Raw genomic sequence first — 25,573 nt, forward strand, 5'->3', positions numbered from 1 at the left:
AATCAAGAAAATTAAGTAAAAACACACAATGCTAATACTAATACTGGAAGTCATGCAAAACCCTGTAATGCTCTTAAATTACTATGCATGCTTGCATGAATGGATGTCATATATTAGGATTTTCCTCTTTAAGTTGTCATGGGGGATTTTATTCTCATGTCAGTGTACAACAGGAAAGTACTGACAAGAAATATTTTGAATTAGTCTTGTAATGGCATTTTCTGCTTAAATAATGTGACACATCTCCCCCTCTCCTTTCAACTAGACATTAGACTATATATATATATATATATATATATATATAACACACATATATAACTCATTCTGTTAAGGCTCTTGAGACATTAATAATGGATAAAACAAGGAATAAAATATGCAACAGAAAGGTTGACAGAAATCTTCACAAAGTTACAGATATTTTTGATATCAGTGAATTACGAAAAGAAGAATATGAATTAGTAACATTGAAAGATTCCTCTTGAGTCCCAGCACATTGTTTTGGTTTAATTCAAACTAAGAGAACAATGTCTTTACACAGTGACTTCATTAACAAGTAAAGCCGTTCATAGATAAGGGCTAAATGAGAGAATTCTACACCATATGCTAAGCAGTTGAAATATGCAGTAGTAGATTAAATGTTAAACCATTTAAAATATTGTACATGGTACAATGTTGATGTACAAAATGTAAAAATCTCCGAAGAGAAACACTTACAATAGTAAGCTAATAAATCTGTTTTGTCATTTCTCAGCATCTCATGGGATACATGAATGAAAAATAATACAACAGAAATCAGCTAAGAAACGTAAAGTTCAAAGATAACGCTAACTATGGGATTCTTCAATAACTAACTGGAATGTAAGTGGCCTTGGGAGACTGTTTTTGCCTGTATGTTACAATTAACTGGTAAATGCTTATTTGCGATGTTAAATTATTAAATAAAGCTTTTTAAGTAGCGGTAAGCTTTGTATTAACCATTTTTGTCACTATCTATCGCTATACTGAAACAATTTATCTTGTTTATTTAGTTTTTTATTTCCCAACTGAACATATCAGTCTCATACATTCTCATTAGGGATCCCTTGCAGCAAGTAATGATATGCCATTGCATTTCCAGTGCCTCCCTGCTTGCCAGGACAGGTACAGCTCAGAGACACTCCAGGGACTGATGATAGGAGTGATGGCATTGCCACTGAGAAAAGGATCCCTAGAGGTATTTTCAGGGGAATGTGCTGTGGACAGCAGAATGGCCTCCATTGCCCCAGGGATATAAAAAAAGAAGAGAAAAGATAGATACATTTCAGAGTTAGCCAATGACTAACTACTATACTTACTTTACTTTAGAAATAAAAAAACAGCAACATAAGGTCTCAAAAGCTTTCTCAGTGTGTGTTTTTGTCTTTTTAGTCATGGTTTAATTTGAATTTAGTGTCATGGGCATGATCGGGTTTCAAAGTTAATTCTCCTTTTTGGTCTTTTTCCAAAAGACAAATTAGTAAATATAGAATGGCAGTGAAAAGATCTTTTGATTTGGACAAAAGTCTTGCAGTTGAGAAAGTTGGCATCAAAATGAAGTTGACAGACTGCTGACAAGACCTCATTGTGCAATTGTAAAATGTAATAGTTGTTCGATGAAGAAAGTGACACTGACTGTCTGTAGGCATCCAAAGGTTCTCAGAGATTTCTTTGTTTTTCTTCATAGGGTAGTCAACTGAAGATCCACAAAGGATAAAGCAACAACAATTCTTTAAATTAAATGTTAATGCTATGCAATGCTAAGAAATATATGACCTACTATAAATTACACTGTAACAAAAATAACTGTGCAGTGTTTTTTAATGTTATTACTCTTTTATGTTGTAACTATACACAATTGAAAATTAGTTATGATGCTGTCCATGTGTAGTTACCTTGGTAATGACCAGTGTTTAATATTTTTCATAAAATTAAACATCACAGGGTACTGGTCCTACATAATGATACACATTATATACTTTCTTTATAGTAATTCAAACATATTTACATAGTATCAGACCTCTAAAGTCACTTTTTTTCCACAAATATTCATATGATACATACAATATTTTTTTAATCTTCAAACACATAAGGGTCAGTTTTTACCTGATTTGGCTAAACCAGTGTCTTTTTAGCCAAAATCAACATCAGGTGTATTAAAAGCTATCAAAATCCAACATTTAACAAACTGGAGTAAACTGAAAACTGTTAAAAGGATATTAGGGACATTGTGGTGACTTCATAAACTGTTAGAGGTTTGTGATCTAAAATAATGCAAACATTGTTTCGTTTATTAAGGGAGTCTTCCCACAGCTGTGTCATTAACAATGGTAACACAAGAAAAGATACTGTTTAAAGTACAAACTCACACCAAACTCAAAATCACAACCACCCTGACCCTTAACTCAGCCTGGCCTTGGCACATACTGAAAGCTGAAATAATGTGTTCAAGCCTCCAGTGGTGCAGTCTGGTGAAGCAGGTTGCAACTGCATACTGTATTCATATCATATCAGTGAGTGGAAACCTTTTCACCCACACAACATAACAGTAGGTCACACTTGCATGTGAAATATATGCAAATGCACTGCTCACTCAGAATATTTAATTAATGGAGAGCAATTAAAATGTGTGATATGTGTGAGGTACTGCATGTTAATTCCGCACTCTAGGAAAAGAAAACCTCTGAGATCAACATTTTTTTAATATCTTGTTTGAATACAACAACTATGGCAACTTATTTAGAGGAATTATTGGTTTACACAAATTAAAACTCATTGTTGCCCATTTCTTAAAAAAACACCAAAATGCAAAGTGGTAACAGTGAAGTCAAATAGGATGAGCAAAACATTTCTAATTTTTCTAAAACAGCTTGTATGTGAATATAAATTCAATGTTTTGTTGTTGTTTTAGTGGAGGTGGGACATTAACATTTCTGGTGTGAAATAGTAGGAGGGAAGTGTTCATTTCCTTTGTCTTTTAATGTTTGCATCCATTAGGAAACAGTTGATCACTGGCCTCCAGAGTTTATTTTGCATTTGTAAGTAAGTGTGGTGGCAGCCTTAGTGTGAAGGATTTAGTGGCATCTAGCAGTTTGGTTGGAGATTGCGACTCCATCGCTTCACCCTCCCCTTCCAAGCACAAAGGAGAAACTATGGTGGCCACAAAATATGTGAATAGCACTATCTAGAGCCAGTGTTTGGTTTTCCCTGCTCTGGGCTACTGTAGAAACATGGTGGTTCGACATGGAGTCCATGGAAGGTCACCTGTGGTGTCTATAGATATAAAAGACAATGAGTCTTTAATATCTATAGATAAGGTAATAGCAACACAAAGATTCCTATTTTCAGGTGACTCTACAGTAATGAAAATTCAGTTATGCATATTATATTTCATGTCTTTCAATAGATTATCCTAAATGTTACACACTGAACCTTTAAAACATAATGTCAACTCAGTTCAATTCAATTTTATTTGTATAGCGCCACATCATAACAGAAATTACCTCATGACACTTTTTTAAAATAGAGCAGGTATAGACCATACTCCTTATAAAATTATTTACAGAGATCCAACAGTTCCCACCATGAGCAAGCTCTTGGCGACGGCGGCAAGGAAAAACTTCCTTTTAAGAGGCAGTAACCTCGGACAGACCCCGGCTCTATGTGGGTGGCCGTCTGCCTTGACCAGTTGGGGTGTGAGAGAGAGAGAGAGACAGAGAGACAAAGGTGCACAGCAACAACAGTAGCAACAACTACACTAATAGTAATGTCCCTCTATCCTCTGTCTTATCTTTCTCACTGCTGTGTTGGTGTCATTTTGTTTTGGTGACCAATGAATGTGACCCAAGCAGCAATCACATTTGCTTCCAAATTGATTTCATTAGGCAAAGCAGTGCTATATGAATGCCTTTTGCAGAACATTTATGGTGTCAGCTAGCAACTATTAGACAGTAATTGTAACGTCTCCCTCAAATATGAATCAAAACGTTTGCCATTGTTCTACTGTGTAACATCTAATAATATAGCTGTGTCAATAAAAAGCTTGAGAAACGATGATCTTCATGAAAATTGTGTGACCAGCGGGGTGGTTCTGTGGATACACAGCTTGTTTTCAGCCAGTGGGTGAAGGGAGACCTAATTTCTGAAGCTTTTGGTTATTAAATAAAGGATGAGCAGCTGTGGTTTTCAGACTCATCACCTTGTGGAGTTCTACATCAGAGATGTGGACTGCTGATATATGTCAGTATATGTAGACCCTTTTACAGGTTTTGCCTTAGATGAGAAGAAGAGATTAATGAGAATGCAGCACCAGTGGAAGTTTAATGTTTGTCCACTATAACAAGCTTTCTGACCTTCAAGAATAGAAATGTACATCAGGGCCAAGATGGAGTGCCTTTCCTTACATTTTTCTCCTTCCTCCATCCAACCCGCATACAAAATCCAGTAGATGGAATTTCATGCAGTATTTTGGCTTGAATTTTACCTGAGGACATCCTGTTTCCTATTACAACCTCTATTGATTCTTTACCCACAGCCTCATCAAACCATTTTGCAGCATATATAGTACACATTGACATGCACTTATACACAGACAGACACACACTTCCTGGTATCAACCAAAGACTTTTAGAGGCAGAATGTAAATTAGCAAATCCCTAAGGTAATTAAAAACCAAGCCCCTAACTTATTGCATGAAGCCTTCCTGCCTAACAAACACCTGTGCTGTATCAATTAGGAAGGCTTTATTTGTATATAATATTAATGGCATGCAGCTCTGTTTAGTTAATTTAAAGATCATATATTTCATTTCCAGCTGTGCATGCACTGTTGTGATTCTGTTAACTTTAATGGCAGTATTCAGAAGAAAATTTACATAAGTTATTCAGTTGACCTTCAAAATCTTATGTTTGTTACATGAATGACTCACCTGTAAAGTAAAAACATCCAAGGATATTGTAATTGAGAGTGATAAAATGATCACACCCTTATAACTAATAGTAGCAGCAGGTAGTACTGCTATTTTTGGTTATTTGTCTCAATTCTTCTTGACCTCGACACTACAGATGATTGACAGTGATACAGCCCACATCTGCTCTCTTAATAAGTTAATCTAACTTTTGATGCCATAGTTTGCTTTGTGCATTATCTATATTCCATGTTGCAGAGATGTCTCTTAAATCCCGTTCTATATTCACCAGGGGGGGTTGATTGCGCTCCCACATCAGTGCATGCTGCTAATATTCATGTGCATCCTTAAATGCAGCACCTTATCCATCAACAAACCGTCTTGGACCTGTGTGCATATGATCATTCCTAATGACTTTATCTATATTGTGAACACACCTGAAAACTAAAAAATATTTCATACGCTCATGGCAAGTAAAGCGTGACTTTTACATCCTCCAATTAAAAGCCATAATCTTTTCTCAGTTGTATAAGTAGCCTACACTTCATGTGAGAACCGCTGTCTCCAGTGTCAGTCGAAAACATATATTTTTAAACAAATTAAAATGAAAAAAGGATATGAATATCACAACCACATACATGCACACAAACAACAGCATGCTCTCTCACAAGAGGTTTGCTGATGCTGGCAATGGTGATAGTGAAATTGGAAACGGAGGAGCTATGGCAGTGAACATGGTGTCCATGTGCTTGAATTCTCTTGCTTGGTTGTTCATCCCACAGTCGGCAGTCTGTCTTAAAGCATAGTCACACATGGAGCTCAGTGGCAGGAAGACCTTCTGATTAAGCCTCATTTATTCACAATTATCTCATTCTGCTTTCTAATCAGCTATGGGCGTTTACTCTTTCAGTCAATCCAATCAGATTTAGCCACAATCCCCTTCAGCTAATCATGTTGCTGCCATCAGACTTTAAATCTGTTCTACTCTCTGCTGCTTCCTGCTGTCATTTAAGTGTGAAATAATTGCAACCCTCTTCCACTCCATTCACCTCCAGTTCATCATATCCAGTGCCCAGGTTGAGCTCATCATTTTCAGATCTTCACTGGTATTTCATTTCTTCACCAACACCAACACCACCACCAGTGTCTAGACTCCATCAGGGGGTTTCCTATACTAATCACAGCTTTACCAATCCCTTCAAATACGATAATGTCATGATGGGGTCTAATCGTCAAAGACATTTCACATTTCTTATCTTCATTGTGCACAAATCAATTACATATATTTATTTATTCCAAAATGAAGTTTCTCCTGATTGAAATGGTTGATTACTCTTTAAAGAGTATTGTTGCAGCCTCAGGCTGGTGCTCAGTTTTGGAAATATATTACAGTTCTTGAAGCATTTTATTTTGTACGAGGCAAGGAAAGCATTTTAACAATTATTCTTACGTATGTACTTGCCCCAGGCATGTTACTGCACAATAATCTACTGAAAGTATTACAATTATTGAAAATTGCATGCAATCCAAATCACACTCAACTTTTGACAAAATTGCTATTTTGTGTTAAATGTAAAAAGCCTCTGATTCCACAAATTCCATCTAATTCATCATCAGAGGAGCAGCCCCAGGTTTTATCCCCTCAGGGCATCACAAATGATCACAATCTTGGCTCTCTTTCTCTCTCATTTTTTTTTCTAGCATTGGGACAGACATTGCCACAAATCATTGCTCCACATTATGAGAAAAAAGTAGGTTCATTTTCTTCAGAGGAGGTTTTTGTACATACGTACAAATGTTTCAATCAAGCTTGCCAAAAGTTAATTATTATTATTATTATTATTATTATTATTATTATTATTATTATTATTATTATTATCAAGATTAAGTGTTGAGAGGTTTTATCTACTGTAAAACTAAACATGTACAGTAAGTTGAAAATATAGTCGCATATTTATATGTACACAACTTGGATTAAAATGACTATTATTTATACTGACTGTATTAAAAAAAATCACTTGATATTGTTTTGGTATTCTGGAAGGAGTAAATTCACTTCTTGTTTGCCTCAATGCACACCATGATGAAAATGCTTCCTACTCCACCTGCTCATTAATCAGGAAGGCAGTGCAGATGGCGTTCTTTGACAGAGAAGAAAACATGGAGAGCGATCAACTTTTTGCTGCTAATTAATCCTTCGATTCTTTGAATGGAATTGCAAACCACATAAATTAGCCTAAAAGTAGAGGAGAAAAGAGTCACATAACTTTATGTAATGCCCTTTTGCAGTTCATAAATGTTTGTTTCTTGAATCTTGAATTGGTCACATCCTCATCCTCTTTGTAATTCTTTGATTTAAGTTCCACAATGAATTTCCAGCCGATGTTGTTTCCCAGTTTGCTTTCCCATGTTTAATGTAATGACCTAGAACCAGAAGAGCAGTTGACCTGCTGAAGTATATTTCATAGCGTGTTAAAATAACAATCTTTATTGTACAAAAATATAATCCCTATGATAAACAAACAGCATTGCAAAGCAGGGGCTCACAACCTACATGCTGTGTGAGAGCTCTTTCACTACTAACAGGTTGCTCAACAGAAGATGCCTGGGGTGGAAAAGAATATTCACAAACTAGCTGAGCAAAACTGAGCAATCAAAACTATTGTGACTGAAGCAGTGAATCACTGGCTGGTAATTGCTGGCCATCCACATACCGCCAACACAGGATGAAATACCACCTTCAGACTGGGCTCTTGGTGGTTTTATGAACACAGTCATAGCCACCCGGTTGGCTCGACCCTATAAACTCTGCAAACGCTCAGCACACTCTAAACACAAAACTTTTTTTTTTTCACACATGTGCAACCAAACTGGGTCTACTCTAATCACTACTATGAAACTTACAGCACACAACATATCGGCCCGCATTTTCGGGGGCACTGTTTTCTACCTATTTACCCAGACCAGCCAGACAAAAGCCCAACATTAGTTTCACCTGACTGTGATAGGTTTCACTGCTAAAGCTCTATCTCTTAATTTTGCACTTAAATTGCATTATTAAGATGGCATAAGTATGCAATAAATGAGCGAGCTATGATAATTCTCTGGTAGGAGTTTTCTATATGTCATATCAAATAAATGATAAAATTCATGGAAGATCTAATGTGGAGATTATAGGAGGCTTAAATAACAACTAATGGGATCACAGTAGTACTAGTAGTGTATTCTTTTCTTTTCCTCACTTATAGAATTTTTACCAATATCTATCTATCTATCTCATTAAATTGGCTCAATAAAAATGTCCACAAGACCACAAGTATTTCACACAAATACACACATAAATCCACTTTTAAAACTAGCTATATTAAAACCCTATACATAGATTAACCCTCTGAATTCTCCAAAGTCCTATTGGTTAGTCCCTCGTTTGCAATATGTGTTAAGATTTGAGTGACTGTTTTACCAGTCCGAAAAAAGTTTTTTCTGCCAACTTCAACTGCTAGACCATGAAAAGTTTTGTATTAGTAAAGGGTATTTATTGAATGTTCTTTCTTTGTTGGACACCAAAATCCATTTTCTTTCCATTCTAGTTGTGAATACTGAAGTCTGGTTCCCAAATGGCCGTTATGATGATTGAATAAGAATTTAAATCTTTGATTGAAAACATTTCTCATTCAGTAGCCACAAGGACTTCCACTGCCAGCATGTGAAATTAATGACTTTGGCAAATCTGAATCTGTTATTTGATCTGGCTTTTCCCAGCAGATGATGCTGCTCCATGCCTGTGCTTTCAAATACACCACTGCAGGCATGGCCTGTTAGCAAGGTCCGGGCACACAATCTGGTGCATGATCCTGGATGTTAATTCCAAAGCACAGCTGAGCAAATACTGTTACCTTTTAGGCCAGAAGAAAAGACAATTTAATTGGAATAATAAATCATAAATAAAGTGAATGGCAAATAAATATGAATAGCAAATTAGGCTTATTAGGCTATGTGTAGATGTCAGTTGAGATCTTAGATGTAGCAGGTAAGAACTGCTCACAGAAAATAGGTGTGCCTGTGCTCAGTATATTGCAGTCAGTATAAGTGATCTACGATCTCTGTTTCAAAACATAATGATGGCTGTGCACAGGCCTATATTTAGGTCATATGTGATATGTACTGGTCTCCACATATAGAGCACTTTTGTATCAATATCTGTTTGTGTCAGTAATAATTCTTCCATACAGAGGAATGCCTCTAATGTATTGAGGCACAGACCATGTTAGTCCATTTCAGCACCGCTGTTGCATGACATCATCTCTCAGTGTTTCCTGCCATATTCTACTTTAAACTCTCTAGGGAAGACTATATGAAAAGAGTATTATGACAGGACATCATATTCTGTATCCATAAAGAGATCCGAACTCAGAACCTGAACTGACCCGTTACCCGCAATTATCTCCAAGTCAAATCTGGACCCGACCTGACCCATTAATATAAGACCCATGATCCAACCTGTGATCCGTGCTACACACACAGTCATATTTTTACTTGCGCAATTATAAACCAACTGTTACTACTCACTACGCTGCTGCTGCATCCACACGACCAGCTGGGCACCGATGTCAGTCAAGCCCTGTGTTAGTTTGCTAAATCACTCCACACTAGTTTAAACAACATGATGTCCCTGCATACAAACTGTATAGTGGTTTGGTGGTCTGAGAAAAGTTTCTGTTAACTGGTGCAGCACCTGTCCTGCTGCAGCAGCTTAATGTTTCCTCAGAGAGGATGTGCAAACTTGGGGATTTTACAATAAAGGAAAATCCTGGCAGCTGATTGGGCTTGATGTTATTTAACAGATTTATATGTTAAATAGCCTGCACAGACATTTTCATTACTTAATTCTCCAGAAAAGAACAACTAATTTTCGTTCTCACTCACAGCTAGCCCGCATTCTTTTTTTTTTTTACCCATACCGTACCCGCAAATTAATATAAATATATTTTTTACTCATTACACAACGTATTTGTACCCAAAGGTACCCGACCTTGCGCATGACTCTTTACAGTACTCATCACTGATGGGATAATGCACATGACTAGCACTAGGCTAACCAATATACAACTGCAAAATAGACCATGACAGATCCAAGAACTTTACCAAAAACACAATTATGCACATTATGTACATTCATAACTGAAATAATGTCAACAAAAATTATATGAAGGAACCATTATAAGCAAAAGCTGCAAGGATACAGATTACTGGTTGGTTCAGCAAATGCACACCTGGTTTACTTCCCTATCTCTGCTAAAGAACAGTGCACAGCCACTTCCCTAATCTTTTCTATGGGAAGCATCTGTGACTGTCTCCAATGTAGTAGATGAGACAGTCCCAAACGGGGCTAACGCAGTAAAAGCCCTCACCCCAGTTATGCTCAGATACACACTGACCTGTATTGCTGAGTGCAAGATTTTTCATCTATCTGGCATTTTGCATACTAAAGCAAACAGAACTATTCTCAGGTGTGTAAATGTGACTATGTGGTCTGATTGGCAGTATTAGCAGTATTCATTTTCCTACATAATTTGTTTTAGTATAGACAGCTCTGCCAAATAGCTTAAGTACAGTGTGGTATATTTTATTGTCATATAAGAACACTACAATGAGAGAAATATACAGTAGGTAGTAATTGAAATTAACTTAATTTTCCAGAGGTTTTTCTTAGGGCTGTGGTAGGCTATCATGATAATAATGAAGTGTTGTGGAAATTACTTGTGTCACTTGTACATTTCCACTTAGAAGTGTGGTAAGCATTACATTTGACCTAAAATTATCTATGCCTTACATATTTACTGATGTTTTTAAGGAAGTTCTGAAGTGATAAATGTCTGTTGGCATGCATTTTATATGTAACTCAACAACAGAAAAATTTGCCACGGTAAGCTATACAAAGAAATATTGGTCAACATTGGTGAAAAAGTATAATTCATATGCCAATTTAAGCTTGAGATTAAAAGCTTTGGCTTTATTGAAAAAAAAAACTGTAAAGAGGGACTAATAGACATACTAGGCTGATTTAAAGATTGTATCTCATTTCCAATTGTAATGTGTTTATCTTACATGCTAAGTTATTTAACAAAATGGTAATGATCTCTAATCAAAATGGAATTAATAACTTGTTAGACTAGGTAAACAAGAATTAATCTACAATCTGTCGACACACACACACACACACACACACACACACACAAAATGAGTCTATGTTATCTCTTATTAATGACACTTAAATGTACTTCTGTGAACCCTAAGTTGATTTGTCTTGCTGACCAACCACACTTGATTGTTCACCTCCACCAAAATTGGATCACCTCTGTACCTGTGTAAACATTTTTAGTCAGAGTGGAAGGTCAATTTTTTATTGGAAGGCAAGACATGGGTATTACCAGTGTGTATCATATGCAGTATGACAAAGGTGGTTATGATGTGACGATGAAGAATTTTAGATCCGTCCAGAGAACTTACCACCAGGAACCTCTCCAGTCCCATGACCTTTGCAAAACTCAAGAGGTCTGAATTCCATTAGCGTCAATTTTTCAATTTACGACAAAATCCTGACAATCTAAGTCAGTTTGGTAAAACCTGACACAACCTTTTTCAAAGAACATCTCACAATTTCTGGTCTCAATCAAGTTTAAAGACTTTGCCACTCATACTCCCCCACTTCCCTGTTTTAATCTAATAATAATAATCTCCTCCCTTTCCAAAAATGAAGAGACATTTAGTGACATTTTATTCATTATTTTGGCCATATTCATAATTCCAATAATGCACAGTCGTTCACTGCTGTATTCATTGTATTTATTCAAAGTTATTCATGGTTAAATTTTTTCATTAATTTTTTTTAATAATCATGTCCGTAGTTTATTGTTCATTCAGTTAGTACTGAAGTTTAATAAACCTTTCATTTATAATAAAATTGTGGTTGGTGTGAAATATATGGTTACTGTACTTGTGTCAAGAACTCTGTGGAAATCCTTGATCAAAAAATGTATTAACTTGGCTGTCAATTTTCCCTTGTTGAAAGGTAGTGGCCCAGAGGTAAATTTAATGTGGGCTAAATTCGGTTTTTTAATATGGACACTGATCTCTTCTGATAGCCAGAAGTGGGGTTAAACCTACTCCATCCTCCTACCAAAATTAGGGTAATTTGCTATGATAATTTTAATGCCTTTTACATCACAAAACCATACACATGTCATTTAGAAAAGAAAACACAAAAATAAATGCCAGTGACCATGTTTATGTAAAAGTTTAACATTAAATACCTCATGATCAGCCTTAAGATTCACATAAAAGGTTATATGGTTCTGGTGGAGATTTTTCAGTCTTTGCTCTATACTGCAGATATCTGGAAAGAGAGTATTAAAGAGTTCTTTCTGAAATGTTATAAACATAGGCTAGATATCTTTATAGCCTGCCAAACATCTGCCTTTCTAAATGTGACCATGTTTGCTTATATTCAGATTCTTTCTCCACAATAGTAGGCTGCAAGATAAAATTCAAGCAGCACAATAATGGAGTCATTCAGTCAAGAAAAATCTGTGTACATGTGCGTATACAAATGAAAACATGCACACTGACGATTGCTGCAGCATTCTGTGTGGCACGGCCTCATATTTTTAAAACAAATTGACTTCCATTACAGTCGAACAACTGTGGCGACTTGGGTGATGTGAACATAAAGCAATATAGTAAAAGGGATCGGTTGTGGTCTCAGAGCTGATGTGAACAGAAATGTGAGAAACAATTAAGCGTTCTATTATTTAATAGGCACCAACCGCTGCTTACTCATTTTCTTTATAATAATCGAATTTCAGAAATCAGCGGGTGTGCACGGTTAAAAATACATTTAGGTGCATATAATATTCTGATTGTTGAAAAGATTGATTTTAACAACAAATAAAGTGAAATTGCGCACAACTGCACATCAGTCAAGTGTATTGCATCCTTTGTGTTTTCTGCACATCCTCTGAGAGATCATGAACTTTAATTAAGATTCCCTCGATCACAGACACCAACTTAAAGTCATCTACTTACCCTGGAAAAAAAAAAGAAGAAAGAAAAAATGGAGGAATTACATAGCTGTGTATAGCACCCCCCTGATCAATGTGATCCCTGTGTCCTGCTGAGAGCTGGTATTGGGCAGGTGGTGCAGCAACAGATACAGAGAAGCTGAGAATAAAGAAAGAGAGAGAGACAAAGGAAAGAACAAAGAGCCAGGGGATGCTGAAAAAGGTATGAATTTGAAACATGAGAAGGATGAAGAATGAAGAAGATTAGGGGCAAAGAGAACAAATTACAGAGAGATCTGTAAATAATGGAGCCAGCATATGCTGATTTCTTCATTTGTGGCAGCTGTGGTCTGTATGTTTTTGCACCCTGGCTCCATCGAAGCTCCAGTGATCAGCCTACTGTCCTTGCAATAAATACAAATTCACAATGATCAGCTAAAACATACATATGGCAGGCTGTGCCAATCACTGTATGCATTTATCCAAGATTCTGAAGATGTGCATAAGCAAAACAATATTCACCTATAAAATAAATAAGGATTCAATGCAGTTAGGGAGTTGAATATTTATTGTCTACACCATTGAGTTTGTCTGGAGTAATTTTTGTTTTAAAATTAAGATTTTAGAAAGAAAGCTATAGCACAGTAAATTTTAAATTCAGTACTGGAAGGGGGAAAAGTTCCTAACTTAGATGTTAGATCCACATGCTTCTCTGAGCCGCAATACTCATCCCTCTAACACAGCATACACGGTAACAAACATTTGTTACCATGACTAGACTAGCTTGGTCAGGAGTGTAACTTGTTGGTATCACTAAAGTATTTGGTACCATTGCCTTAAAACTGTATGACTTGGGTCAAACGTTTTGGATATTCTTCCACAAGCTTCTCACAATAGTTGGCAGGAATTTTGGCCCATTCCTCTTGACAGAACTGGTGTAACTGAGCCAAGTTTGTAGGCCGCCTTGCTCGCACGTGCCATTTCAGCTCTGCCCATAAATGTTTAATAGGATTGAGATCAGGGCTTTGTGATGGCCACTCCAAAACATTGACCTTGTTGTCCTTAAGCCACTTTGTAACCAGTTTGGCAGTATGCTTCGGGTCATTGTCCATTTGGAAGACCCATTTGCGCCCAAGCTTTAACTTCCTGGCTGATGTCTTGAGATGTTGCTTCAGTATTTCCACATAATGTTCTTTCCTCATGATGCCATCTATTTTGTGAAGTGCACGAGTCCCTCCTGCAGCAAAACAACCCCACAACATGATGCTGCCACCCCCGTATTTCACAGTTGGGATGGTGTTCTCAGGCTTCCCCTTTTTTCCTCCAAACGTAACGATGGTCATTAACAGTTCGATTTTAGTTTCGTTTTAAGGTCTTTGTCTCTGTGTGCATTTGCAAACTGTAATCTGGCTTTTTTATGTTTCTTTTGGAGTAATGGCTTCTTCCTGGCAGAGCAGCCAGCATCTTCACAAGGTCTTTTGCTTTTGTTCTTGGGTTGATATGCACATTTCGGACCAAAGCACATTCAACTCTGGGACACAGAACCCGTCTCCTTCTTGAGCGGTATGATGGCTGGACATTCCCATGGTGTTTATACTTTCGTATAATTGTTTGAACAGATGAACATGGCACCTTCAGGCATCTGGAAAGGATGAACCAGACTTGTGCAAGTCCACAATTCTCTTCCTGATATCTTGGCTGATTTCTTTTGACTTTCCCATAATGTTACATAAAGAAGCAGTGTGTTTCAGGTGTGTGTGGCAGAACGTCTTGCTTTTATTTCTGCACCCAACAGATAAGAGCAGTCACACTAGCCACGTGAGTTGTACGTTTCAGCTGCGGCTGCAGCGATGCTTCATTAGAGAGTCAAGGTCTTGCCTATTTTTCCGCAAACTGTGTGTGATTTCCAGCAAAGTTAGTCATATCAACAACATACCAGCAAGATATAAACATTTCACTACAGGTTCAATGTCTATATGTGCAAAATATGTCACAGACATGAAAAATAAATATATATATAATATAATATATATATTTTTTAAACTCAACACCTCCTGTGTCTGTTTCAGATTAAAAGCTCTCTGGGGTTTCTGTGGACAGAATCCATTCATATGTTAACAGGGGTTTCATTGTATTTATCAAATGCAAACTCGGTATAGACAGATAGCGCTGGCAGCAGTAGCTCCGCAGCAGCAGAAATGTTGTTTTAATTCCTGGTCATTTTCAGGAGTCCAAAAAAACACATAAGGTAAGACATTGAGGTAAGATGGCAAGATGAGCTGTCAGTGAGTTGAAGTCATGAAGGAAATGGCAATTAACACTGACAGTTCCCCAGAAACACTGGAACTGCTTAAATGAATCTGACTGAGGCCCTTCAGTCATCACTTTGACCTTGGCTGGTTCTATCTAGACACATCCATTTAAAAGAAAAGAGGGTGACACATGAAATTTAAACCCAATAACCTTGACAAACAGCTGGTTCAGTCATTGGAGGACCTGCTATACATGGAATACAATAAAGATATCATGAAGAAACATGAAAAAAAGCAGCCATTATGACATACAGTCATCTTTTAAATTACTTCTTTATATTCCCTTGTAATTCTATTTTATTCGTACATTGTATATTTTGTTATACTTATGTTTTACTTATAGTTATCAATCAATATAATTACACCAATGCATGTACTAGTACAATGACAACTATGGATCCTGTAAATATTACATGTGAGTGGGTACCAGTTCTGGACAAGAGTTCTTTAGAGGGGTTTGCTTCAATCACTGGACATTGACATTGGACCTAAATGCACAATTCTTCACACCCACAAAGCTTTGCTTCCAGCAGGATTTATTAACAGTCAGATGAATCCAGCAACCTAAGAATCCTCAGTGTATTTTGCCATATCTATCTTTTTTGCACCAGCTAATGAATTTGGTGAACCCCAAAGAAAGATACATGCCCATGATATATATGTGATGGGAATGAAGAAGCCAATGGCTTGCTAAACATCTCCATCAAATCCACATTGCAGAGAAATAACAAGCATAGAAATGCTTCAGGAATTAGTCAGTGCTAACAGCACCTGAACAAAGAGGACAAGGAGTAGGCTAAGTCTCGCAGTGGACCTGACATACCAATCAACATGAGGATTACCATCGGAACCGTAGGAATCAGTGAGTGTCAAAGTGGCAACAAGCAAGAGTTGAGTCTATAAAACATTCATCTGCAACAGAATCCATGAGGTGTTGGAGAGATTAATACTGATTGTTCAAGGATAAACATATGTCTGAGTGTGAATAGAAGAAGAATTAAGGGAATTGGTTTGGCTCACCAGCACCCCTTTGCTTACTGATGAGCTCTGAAGTGTGTGGACTTCATGGTAGATGAAACACCTTATTTAACTCTCCTTTCTTGCTCAACAGGGACAAGTGGCCCTTTGAGAGTCAGACTCAAGCTGGTTAATGTAAGATTTTGACAGAGACAGAAACAAGAGGCAAGGACCCAAGCTTTGGGAAATGCGTGCTGATAAAAGGTAGCATTGTCTTCCTGTCCAGCCCTGATTTTTTCCCTGTCCAGTCAGCACTATGCCCTGCCTGTAGTTCATGTGAGGACCAGGTGCACATTTGTTGATTGATGGCTTGAATATATATCTCTCAGCTTTCTTATGGGCGCACCATGGCAGATTCATGGGGGAAACTTAACTATTAATGAATCTGAATTTACTTGTTTTTTTTTATATTGAGCAATGTGGACATTGTTAAGTAAAATGGACTGAAACAGCCACAACATATTAAATTACTGTCAGATGATGATATAGTAGAAGATGAATTTCTCCAAATTTCCATCCATTCAAGAAGCTTTTCAGTGGTCCAGCCTCTCATGGCTGTATCACTGGGTGTCTTTCTTCTGTTAACAAGATGACTGTCCATCCAGACGAGCAAGGAGATGAGAATGTCAAGGTCATCTGCAAGGTGCTGTGAGGCTAGCTCAGCCTCAATAGTGTTTGACAGCCCATGTGGAAAGTGGAGATGATAGTCTATTTATTCCCATCTCTGTTGTTAGTTTTCTGGATCTCTTAAATACAGTCAAACTGCAAGAGCCCTGGCGGATGCTCTAAAGTTTTTTTTTGGCAGCCTTCTTCGCAGAAAATGGGTGAAAGATCAGATCAAAATCTGTTTCTCTGAGTGAACTCTCTGTTCACTCTCCTCAGTGACCAAAGAATGTTGTTTTAAACTGCAGCAAAAGAGTCTTCATGTAGGGTTTGGATGTCTTACATAACATTTAATAACATCTGCTGATGACATCAAGTTGGTGGAATAGTGCCAAATCTTTTCAATTATTTTTTATTTTATAATGAAACTGAGAAAAAAATAGAGCTTCTAAGAACTTTGCAGTTCACGTCCCATTCTATATGTATGCCAGGTATAAGCAGCTTCAATGAAATTCAGACAAACACAAAAGAAAAGAGGTAGCACACACATTCATTGTCACATTCAAACTTACGGACAATTAGGAATTACCTATTCACCTAACTTTCATGTATGTGGATTGCCTACATTCTTTGGTTTCCTCCCACACAGATACAAGGCAAACCTGTTAACTCCACTAAGACAGGCTCTAGCTAGCTGGCAGAGTTGAACTCAGGGCTTTTCTGCTCTGAGACGACAGGGTTAACTACCCTTAACATTATGCTCCTAAAGTTTTTCTTTACGATTGAGGATTGGAATCACCTTCTGTCTGCTGATTGCTAGAGCACCAGTTGCCTTGCAGACAAACTATGAATGGACATTAATAATATAGCAATGCTATATTATACCTATGAATGAATATTAATAAAGCCTGGCTATATTATATGGGAAGATTAAAGTCTCCTCTCTCTGAAGGATAAATCTGGGGAACTTAAGCATATTACATGTCTTTATCACATTTTCGGCAGCAACAGCCTCTGTCTCAGGTTTCTGCACTGAGTTATGACCTCATCATCTCGTTTGTACAAAAGGGAAAATTAAATTAGTTAGAGTAATGAACCCAGGTGCTTTTCATACAAAATTTCTCCGCTCATTGTTCCCCAAGTCGTTTAAGAGACTAATCTGCTGCATATACCCCCATCTCACTTAAATCCTGTCCCTCAGAAAGAGCTGTCAGGGGTCTGCCTTTTCAAACATGACGCCCCATGGGGGTCCTAGATCAAAGATGAAAGTGTGCTGAATGATCTGGGAGACTGGGGTGGAGGGGTAGCATGATGGGAGTTAGGAGTGCGATTCATCAAATTAACAAATTTGCTTTCCTTTTCCCGGTAGGCAACGCAGTGAATTCTTGGGTACTTTAATCGGTATTACACAGACAAGGAAGGAGAGGGGGAGGAGCCAGGATGTAACAGGAAGTTCTCAGTAAGACAGTGATGTGAGCATGAACGAATGTGTAATTAATGACACTCTTACTCCTAATTAAAACCTCTTAGCTTTCTCCTCACAAGGTTGCAGCAGCTGGTTTAGACAAGGCCCTCACTGTGAGATGAGAGACATAAATTTCATGACAGTATCGCAAGGCAGCACCTGCTTATGCCTACACCTGTCACTGCTGGAATCATACCTCATTCTGTCAATGAATTAACATCCTCCTGGGCTAAGAGATAAAAAAAAAAAAAAAAAAAACTCTCTCATCCCAGAATCAAAATCCCTGGTGGCTCGAAGGTTGTACTATGTATCCATTTTCAAAATTAAATATATCGTTGTTTGGTTCTGCTAGGCAGACACCTGCCTCCTCTAGTAAAAATGGCATACTCCAGATCTGAGAGATTTCCCCCAGGAACCACATCACAGTATTGCCTTGTAACTATAACTTAATATCATGTCAAAATCTCCTGAGGATGATACAGCTAGTCAAGCCACAGAAATACGGAAAACAAGAGCAAGTCAAAGACTCTGAGAAACAGATGGAGGCCAAGAGCAGGTGGAAAAAAAAGAGAGCGGCAGCATAGGAGGAGGGAGAAAAAGGAAACCCAACACACAAAAGGAAACATTACACAATGCCCCCCAGATAATAAAAGCAACATGGGAACAATATAATGCTATCAAGTCATTTGAAAAAACAATAGGAAACAGCATGGGAGTGCCATTTAGTATTAAATTTTAATGTTAGTTCAATAAATGATTCTGTTGTGTTTTACGGAAATGTCTTTAACCGGGGCAGACTACAAGAACTGTCCTGTGGGACATGCAGAGATGCACTTGTATCTCACTAATACTCTTTCTCTGGTATCTATTCTTTTAGCTCTGCATCTATGTTCGTACACTCCCTCTTTGCTTTATTTCTGTTTCAAACACAACTGGCCTCAGCAGCTTCTCTACTCAAAAGCTGACATTCTTTTTCCATGGAGATGATTATTGATAATTGCTGATGTCATATTGAAGTTTTGATGTTATTGACCATTGATTCAATCTGTTGTTTGCATTAATGGTATGCTGTCACCCAGAAAGATATTCTGCTGAATAAAAAACTTTGTGTGTGTGATTGTGTGTGTGTGTGTGTGTGTGTGTGTGTGTGTAGCTGGGGGAGACATCTGGCAGTTGATTAACACATGACTTGACCTGTTCTTCTGTTAAGACCTTTATATTGTTTATAATTGTTTTCTTAGCAGTCGCTCCCGTCTTAACTGACTTGAAGCTTTACAGAAATAAGAGAACTGATAATGGAGAGCATTGCTGTATTTCAACCATGAGACATGTTGCAGTTAAAAATTGTAGAAAATTGATTCAAGCAGTGAAACAACTTGTCATCTTTGTGCTCCCTGATAGCATGATGAATTGCCACTGTGGACACCTCGATCACCTAAGCTGTCTTGGTAAGCCACACTTGATCACTGTCAGAGAAGCTCAAGATGGTCAGCGATTGCTGTATAGGCAAGGGATTTACCACCTCCCATTCTCTCTCTCCACCTTTCTTTCACTCACACAAACACACACTCATTTGTGTCAATCTAGCTGTCTGGCAGACCTAAGATTGAAAATAGTCCTGAAAATAATCTTTCAGAGCACAGTATGTGGGGAACAAATATATGAAGAATTGGTTTTGAGAATCCATGTGAAAAAGTCATTACTGAGGTTCATCTTGCTGTAGTTGTAATCTGGCCAATTCAATGGGTTACATGTAAAGTAGTTTCTGAATAATAAGAAGTAATACTACAGGTAAGCTTTTGCGCATTACAAAATACCTTACTATGTTCTAAGTCATTATGATCACTAATTTGGTTTTCTGTCTACAACTGTAGGCTTTGTAAAAGTAGGCTAATGACCACTCTGTAAACTGAGTGTAAATGTGCCTTTCACTAATTAATGAATACATTAATACATGCGCAGACTGTAGCCTTTGGCTATAATTTATGTTTTCTAGACAATTTATATCTGCACCAAGCAAAAATATTTTGCGTCATAGTGTTTTCAACAGCCACAAGGAACGAAAATATCTTCAGTTCTGTAAGCCATGTTGATCACTCTGCCTTTTCATCTTACATTTAACAGCCATCTTAATGAAAATTAGCTTGCTCTTTCACATTGTTAAAGATATTTTGGTTAATTTCATTCATTTTGAGTATAGGTGAAGATCTGTTCTTGGTACCTGGATACAGTTGTCAATTAACTATTTCTTGTGTCTCCAAACAAGCCAAATATGTCAGGCTGTGTTAAAGGACATATATTGTAAATATATTGGAATGATGTAGCCATAAAAGACATGACATCTTGAATTTGAAACTTCAGTCAGTGTAACATACAGTATGTTACTTCAGTTAAGTGCTGGCACAATATGTTTCTACTGTACTGTATGTATTGCATCATTCTCCTCCTTACTTGAAGAAGGATTAGTAATGTATCTGATACAGTAAGCTGTTATATTGCCAATTTTTCATGATTTCTGTATCTCACTTTGACTGATGCTTAGTATAGCCTATATTATATAAAATCTTCACCATATCTGCATTAAGTGTCAGCTCATTATTGATCCTCTCCATTTACTGGATATATTATCAATCCTTACAGCCCACACTCATTTTTCATTTTGAGAAATTGGTCTAACTTGAAACTTAATGCAATGAGTTGTTTTAATCATATTATGCAATAATGAATTAAAATAACTGAGACCTTTACAGTATTTTGCATCCATTATTTTGAATAGTACAATGCCACTGACTGGCATTTAATGGGGTATTTCTACCTAAATGTGTGGGCACACCAGCTAAAGGATTGCTAAAATTTAAAGCTTCAAATCAATTTTGAAATCAGGTCGTCATCATTTAAAACAGTATAGCAGCTATACTGTTATGAAAAAGATCACTGACATGAGGACAGCTATATAGCTGTTAGGATTCTATTTACATTAAATATTACAGCTACGGGGAAAGCAATGTTGTTAAGACTTCATTTACACTGAACTAATGTGAAAAGATGTTCATGAAATTATATGATATTACATAATATCATGACATGATATTACACATCACTTGTATAGATATTGCTCAAATGTGCAGATATTTGATTATTTTGTGGCAAGACGGTTCATTTAAATCATAAAAAAAAATCCCCTGTTTTGTTTTCATTTAAAAGCTGTGAACTCAGCAACACCAACACAAGTTCATGATGGAAAGGAACAGTGTTGAATACTGACAATACAAAACTTTTCAGAACAAGAAAACTATGTCCTTTTGTTGGAAGAGCAAAATTGTCATGAGTGAATGTACAGCACCATGAATAAGCCTCCATGGGCAGAGGTTAATGTGTTGCTCTGGTCCAAGCGGGAGAACCATTTCTCAAAATGCTTCCATGACATTAGGCAAAGAGCCAAACAGAAGCACGGGGACACATAGTGTGTCTTCACATTGTACTACATAACCTCCAGCAAGATGTGCACAGGAAATCATGTATTTTATGTATTACAGCAGGAAAATAATTACACCGCAATAAACAAGAATGGAGTAAAAAGGGATACCTGAACTCACTACAAAGGTGTGAAATGCATATTATAACCCGTAGATTTTCACTTCAATTAAGGACATGTTTTTTATTATTTCCCATGCACTCATGGCCTCTCCAGTGTCCAGACTTTTCAACTTGCACTGGTATAAAACAAGAATTCTGCATACCAAACTTTAGAAAGTTAGTATGAGTCCAAATTTGAGTCATCATTAAAATTCATAAAAAAGTAAAAATAAGCCCAACAATCCCAACTTTCGTCAAATACTTGGAACATGGTTTTATGCATCCTCTGTGTCCGCTCTTGCCCCTGTAACACCTCTTACACACTCATAGCTTCATCTCACACATAAATCAGTTGAATTTTTAAAGAAACATCAAAGGAGACGGACGTACCAGGGCATACAGAGGGTGCCAAGAAATCGTTTTAAAGTGCTGAGCTCAACAGATGCCTGTGCATCCAGCCTTTGCACAGGGCTCTGACCGCTGAGGTACGCTGTCTTCCAAATCATGATTTGCACAGTTGAATCGCACAATGGGTTTCTCTATCATTTAATTCCACAAACATTTGACACACTGTCCAGGGATGGCATGGATAAAAATTGGCCTCTTGTCTACTGCTGCCGGAAGGAGTTTGATTTATACATTTGGTACTGTGTGCTCACTGCATTTCGGATGACATACTAAAACAAAGTTTGTTTCTCACCTATACAGTTGTAGACTTCCTATGTTTTGAAACTATGTAAATCATGGACACATTCACACAAACACTCTGACAACAATAGACCTCCCAAGCAAAATGATATAGCCAGTTGTTTCAGCAAGTGCCCCAAAACAACATTAATGATTGGAAAAATAACGAGGCATAAAAACCACATGGGGAATTGGCAATTATTTTTACTCAATATCATACATATAAGCACACATATAAGTAATATGTAAATTGAATGCCATAACAGATTTCAGATGTTTTATCTGAACTGAATCACCAAATCATAATCAAGAAATGAGCTATCACTTATCAAATCATTAAATATGTCAGAAGAATCAATTTAGAATGTAATATCATATCAATTCAGAATGTTATAAAAGGAATATGTCAGCATACAGTATGTCAAAGCCCTTGACCATCACTGCCTAACTTTCTTGTATCTGTGTACATGAACCCCTAAGAATTCTGCAATCAACAAATTCAGGCCTTAATGCCCAGCAGTTATATAGCAGGCTTATTTCCTTTCTTTATTGAGCCTTAGGGACAAGGGACCTATTCTTAACCATACTTTAACCACTGTAGAAGAGGAATACAAAGCAGTTAAAGTGTCCTGTAGCTTTCTAGAGCAACTTGCAGACTTATGATGTTGGGCATTGGTTCACTAGTAAGCTTCAAAAGCCAAGGTTGTGTACTGAACTCGGGGGCTCTGGTCAGGTAACATGCTCAACTGACTAAGCCCTCTAGTGGCCGTAATTATGGCAGGAGCAAATGAGCAAGTCCAGTCATATTGTCATAGAGTATCTATTAGGAGGTTGTTGTGGATAGATGGTTCAACAAAATGTTGGACGTTATCATGGGAGTCTGCTGTTTCTTTTTCACAACCTCCTCAACAGATTATTAAACATGCTTCACCTTATATCAGCCCATCTGATCCACCATCCTGAAACTCAAACTCAGTAATTACACACAGGTGCATAGGTAACACAAAACAATCCAAAATAAAACAATAAAAACATACATACCCAGCTAATTCTTAATAGAAGAATAACCATACAGGTCCCAACTATTTGGAATTATCAAGCATTCATGTGCCCTCAGCTACAAATAGATACTGCTGATTTTTCTCCTGTCAGTTAAAGGAGTCCTTTTTGTCCTTAAAATGCATACCCTCCTTAAAGTTCTCTTGACCTACTTCCTGTCTTATGAGTGCTGACAGGTGTTGTGCACCAGCGAGACACAATGACAAGACCTGTTTACTTGTGTCTCATTCACTGTGAACATCTGTTCAAATATCCCATTGGAAGGAGCGCTAGGAGACCTACAGAGTCTTTGTTTAAAAGTGAAATGTCATTGGTTAATATTGCACAGTAAGTCCAAGATCATACAGTATTAACAATGACAATTATTTTCATAATTTTGCTGTCTTTTTTTATACATGTTTTATATATCATAGCGTATAATCTGTGTTTTTAGTTCTACCCTGCACTCTGTTGAGGCAATGCCTAAAATTATCACATAGATTAATTTTGTTACAGATCAACAGCTTTCAGATTAACATAATACCATATGCAAATTTGATGATGTAAACACAAGTTGAAACACAGGAGTGAAATTTTGCAATAGATACTTTTCTGAAAGTTTCTTTCCTTACTCTTGGACAGACTGATGAAAATGAGGTGCAGTGGGCCACTCTCTTGCAATGTTTACTGGTGAACAGATGGATAGCACATTGACAAACAAAGAAGAACACAGAAGCAGAGAAAAGTAGTGACAGGCTATCTCCATGCATATTGATGGATGTACTATGATTGAATAGTCACACAATGGGAAAAGGCAGGCTACTTTTCATGTTCTTCCATCAATCAGTACACCAGACTGGAGTTCTCTCAGCTTTGTTTGAGTGTCAATTAGCCGACGTGGTTTGGGTTGCAAGATGATTTTCATGGGGTTCTGATTTTCATAAGGCAGACAGCATATAACGTACAGCTTTGGGACCAATCAACTCCTTCAAACAACAACAGAACAGATTAATGGTCGGAAAAGGCTGAGTGGTTTACTTTTTTCAAAGATTATTGTGCAATGAGGCGAAAATGTTTCTTCAGTCACACTGAAAACCTCACCTATTACAATGGAGAGAATCACTGTTCAAGTAGGTGATTCAGAGCATCTTCAGCTGTATTTGACAAATATTACCTGAGGATATTGCCAGCACAAACATCTGAGGAATTTATATATTTTCAGTGTAATCAAAATTGAAATGTTTCTTTTATTCTTTATTCAAATGGTAATGGTAAATGTACTGTACTTATACAGCCTCTTTCTAGTCTCCCGACCAATTAAAGTGCTTTTACACTACATGCCACATTCACCCATTTACACCCATTCATACTGTGATGGCCAAGGTCATTTAGCTTCCAAAGTATAATAACAACAATTTAAAATAAAAATAAAATAAGAAAAGGCAAAAAATAGCCAAATGTATAGAAAATAAGAAGAAAACAAAAACACTCAAAAGGCTTCTAAAATAGCAAGTAACATGTGAGATCATTAATGACCAGCAATAACTTTTAAAAATGTAAATTTTCAGGACTAGTTTGTACATTCTCACCCATTTTAAAATAATATGCAATCCAACATAAAGATTCCCTCTCAGTTCCACTAATTTTAGTCAAGCACAAAAAAAAGTTTAGTCAATCACATACATAACTGCATTTATAACAATATATGATAAATTATTTATTTATTTATAACTGTTTTATATAAAAGAAGAAAAAAAAACAGCAACTTTCTTGTGGACTTTGTGCACTGTACTCACTGTGTTCTCTGCCAGAGAGGTAACTCTTCATTTGAGCAACTGCCAAAGGTGACAAAACATAACATTTAAGCTAGGCAATGAGAATACTATGGTATCCT

The sequence above is a fragment of the Dicentrarchus labrax genome, unplaced genomic scaffold, assembly GCF_905237075.1.
Source record: "Dicentrarchus labrax unplaced genomic scaffold, dlabrax2021, whole genome shotgun sequence".
Lineage (NCBI taxonomy): Eukaryota > Metazoa > Chordata > Actinopteri > Moronidae > Dicentrarchus > Dicentrarchus labrax.